Source organism: Bos indicus x Bos taurus, chromosome 7 (assembly GCF_003369695.1).
Source record: "Bos indicus x Bos taurus breed Angus x Brahman F1 hybrid chromosome 7, Bos_hybrid_MaternalHap_v2.0, whole genome shotgun sequence".
NCBI classification, from domain to species: domain Eukaryota; kingdom Metazoa; phylum Chordata; class Mammalia; order Artiodactyla; family Bovidae; genus Bos; species Bos indicus x Bos taurus.
In genome coordinates, this window is record NC_040082.1 from 99,431,893 (window position 1) to 99,436,089 (window position 4,197).

The 4,197-nt window shown below is 45.0% G+C and overlaps 1 non-coding gene across 1 annotated transcript; it reads right to left on the reverse strand.

The window, feature by feature from the left end:
• Positions 1-2,772: 2,772 nt before the first annotated feature.
• Positions 2,773-2,845, reverse strand: TRNAG-CCC. The gene has a single exon. It is a non-coding gene; the product is annotated as a tRNA-Gly (tRNA).
• Positions 2,846-4,197: the final 1,352 nt, after the last annotated feature.

Genomic DNA, 4,197 nt, shown 5'->3' on the forward strand with positions numbered 1-4,197 from the left:
ATAGTGGTGACGAGGATACTGGTGGAGAAAGATAGTACAGGTGGTGGCAGAGGTGATGGTGGCAGCGGGGACAGTTGTATTGGTGGTGCTGGTGGTGATAATGTTACTGAAAGGAGTGTGTGGGTCCGGCTGCTCGCTGCTTAAAAGCCAATAAACAGGCCAGGTTGGTGGAAAGGGAAGTTTGCTTTATTTCAGATGCTGGCCACTGGGGCCGGGGGGGAGGATGGCCGACATCTCTCCAAAGGCCTGTCCCACCCATGCTGAGAAGCAGGGAGTGAGAGCATTATAGTGTCCAGGGGTGGTGGGGCGTGGTGGCTCCATGCAGAAACAGCATAGTAATCTCTAACAGTTATCTTTAAATTGGTCATCAGTTGGTCTGACCAGCATCATCTTGGTTGTTTTAGATATAGTTATTTCAGTTCCAGGGTACTTTGCAGTCAGTTCTCAGAATTGTGGCAGCTCAAGTCCTGGGTACAGTCTGGTCATCATGTAGTTAACTTCTCCACCTCGTGTTTCAGTATCTATAAGACACTGATATCGCTCACAGGATATTGCTCAGAATATTATCTACAGCCCTTGAGAAAGAACAAAAGGTCATTGACTGTACTTAATGACTACATTATTATTATTTAGTCTCCTTTGACTGTTTTCCTTTGTTTCCACATTTCTCACTTCTCTAATTAAACATATTCTTTGACTAAAGTTTATCACAGACAAAAGGCAGGGAGAGGACATGTTGGGGGGAGGGTAAGGACCATGGGGTCCTGCTTCATTTCAGTAAAGGTGGTGGTTGTGATGGTGATGGTACTGATAACAGTGGAGGTTGGTGGCAGAGATCATGGTGATGGAGGTGATGATGGAGGCCAGAATGGAGTAGATTGAGGAAAAAATGGAAGGTGAAGAAGTGGAGACACCAAGTACAGTCAACATTAACTCTAGAGAGAGTTGGAGACTAGTGTGTGAATGAGAGAAGATGAAGAGGGACTTCCTTGGGTGGTTGGAGCTTGGTGGAATTAGCCAGCTCTTGGGGTTGACTTCCCTGGTGGCTCGGATAATAAAGAATCTGCCTGCAATGCAGGAGACCTGGGTTAGATCCCTGAGTCAGGAAGATCCCCTGGAGAAGGGAAGGGCTACTGACTCCAGTATTCTTGCCTGAAGAATCCCATGGATGGAGGAGCCTGGCTGGTGGCAGTCCCTGGAGTGATAAAGAGTTGGACATGACTGAGTGACTAACACTTTCACTTTTTCACTTGGGGTCGACAAGGCCGTGAATCTTGCACAGTAAGACTGTTGGGTTCTCAATGTCTCACTGGCCCAGCAGCCATGAGGTGGGCCTTCTTGATCTTTCTCCTAGTGGCCCTCTGGAGGTGGAGAAAGAGTTGGAGGCAAGAGTTGATCAAGAAGGACAGACAGCGCCACCTAATGGTCAGACCAATGTTGTTGCAGAGTGGTAGTTCTAGAGTCAGACGGTCTAGTTTCAAATCTTGGCTTGGCCAGTTACTAGCTATGTGACTTCGGGAAAATTACTCCATTTTTCTGTCCCTCAGACATCTCTGATCTGGAATAACTTTAACAGTCTTCAGAATGGTTGTTCTTTCATCCCATTCTTTGTCCTGCAGCTGAGAGAGCTTTCAGAAACATGAATCTGAGCCCATCACAACCCTGCCTCACAGCCCCACAGATACTTTGCAGGCCAAATGTGCATCATAGGCATGTAAGTCCCACTCATTCTGGCCCCAGTTCACCTCTCCAGCCTCATTTCCCAGTCTTCTCCCTCAGGCTGCCCACCTTTCCTGAGCAACTTTGCTTAGGTACCCTCTGTACACACGTTCGTGGTCCAGCCTCCGTGTGGTCACCTCCACCTGGAATTTCCTTTTTTCCTCCACTGCTCTGCCCATGGCCACAACTTCCATGTGTGCATTTTTTTTTATATATCCTTCCTTGACTCCCAAAGTAGATCCCCCAGAGCTCTACTCTGCCCTCTTCCCTACTCTAAGGTAGAGTTAACATTTCCCCTCTCTATGCATTCTATATGTAAGCAAACCCAAAGCATTATCAACTTTAAGGGGCACCATTATTTTGTCGTTTGGTCACTAAGTCATGTCAGACTCTTTGTGACCCCATGGACTGTAGCCCACCAGGCTCCTCTGTTCATAGAATTCTCCAGGCAAGAATACTGGAGTGGGTTGCCATTCCCTTCTCCAGGGGATCTTCCTGACTCAGGGATTGAACCCAGGTTTCTAGCATTGCAGGTGTATTCTTTACCATCTGAACCACCAGGGAAGCCACCATTATTTTACATACCACCAAACGTAATATTTAAACTATGACATGATGCCTTTCTCATTCTTTATAGTTTTCATTTTATTCTTATTGAACAAGCTATTATAGATTTATTCAGAAATAAGGTTTTATAATATATCACTTTTGCATATATGAAAAGGAACCCAAGTCTCCCGCTTTACAGGTGGATTCTTTACCAGCTGAGCCACAAGGGAAGCCCAACAATACTGGAGTGAGTAGCCTATCCCTTCTCCAGCAGATCTTCCTGACCCAGGAATTGAACTGGGGTCTCCTGCATTGCAAGTGGATTCTTTACCGACTGAGCTATCAGGAAAGCCTAATATACAGAGCAATCTGCTTATTTACTTTATTTATTTATGAATGAATAAGTAAATATTTATTTATTTGGCTGTGCCAGGTCTTAAGTTGTGGCATGTGGGATATTCAGTTGCAGCATGCAAACTCTTAATTGCTGCAAGTGGGATATAGTTCCCTGACCAGGAATCAAACCTGGGCTCCCTTCATTGGGAATGAAGAATCTTAGCCACTGGACCACCAGGGAAGTTTCTTACTTGATTTATTTTGTTTATTGTCTCTCTCCACTACTGGAATGCCAATTCCACAGTGCAAGGGTTTTTGTTTAGCTTATGCATTGCTATAATCTTTGCACCTCCCATGGGGTCTAGCACACAGTAGGTGTTCAATAAATATTTATTTAAATGAATGCATGAACATAAAGATTTGCAGAAAGTAGTTATCAGCTGCTTCAGAGAAGTCTAGCTCCTGAAAGGTCTCCTGGTGGTAGGGGCCAGTAACTCCCAACAATGTGGATCTCTGGGCATCTACATATCGTACAGTCTAGGCTCAACCTCCAGCCTCACCCTAGAGGACACTCTCCATTCTCAGGTCCAAGGGATAAAACTGAACAGACAAAGTCCCCCATTCTCATGGAGTCTTTTTGTATATGATATTCCCACTATCTGAAATTCCGTTTCTCTCTCTTCCAACTCCCCTTCCAACTTTCAGACCCAGGAAAGATATTTCCTCTCAGGAAGCCTTCGTAATAGCTCCCAAAGTAGCCTCTGCTAATTGGTAGAAATCCTTTCATAAGGTGGTCATCTTAGGCCAGTTGCCTTTCAGCAGATCTTGATACAGGAATTAAGAGGCCCATGCTTTGTTGGGGGAGGGAGGTTAAGAGCTCGGATGTACATAATTTGTCAGAGGTGCTAGGGTTGTGATCACATGACTTGTTGGGGTAGTAAGGGTTAGGACGACATAATTTGTTGGATGGTTAAGTGTTGGCATACAAATGATCTTTTTTTGTTGTTTTTGAGTAAGGATTAGAATGCATATGCTGTGTTGAGGGGAGTAATGGTTAGCATGCAAATAATTTGTTGAGGGTATTTTGGGATATATATGGTTTGTTCGGGGGAGGAGGGGTTGGGATGTACATTTTTTTTTTAGGGAGGCTAGAGGTCACCGCAGCTAATTCTGTGGGGGAGCTCTGGAGTATGTACTGAATACCATGGAGATGATCTGTCTTGAGGTGGGGCCTTTTTATCCCCCTGTGTCAGTCATTGACCGTGGACTGCCCCTGGGGTGGGGTGGGGACATAACCTGACAGGGAAAGTGATGGATGGGATCTGGGCAGAGCATCAAGGGTGTCCACTACTCTGATCAAACCTTTGTCTGGTTATGTTTGCCCACTGCCTCAAAAGTTGCTACACAGAATATGAATGTCATTTCCCCTTTCATTACATTTAAATTAAAAATTTTTTTTGAAAAAATTGGTCTGTGTATTCATTTATTTATTTTTAGCTGTGCTCAGTCTCCATTGCTGTGCACAGGCTTTCTCTAATTGTGGTGTGCAGGCTTCTCACTGCAGTGACTTCTCTTGTGCAGAGCACAGGCTCA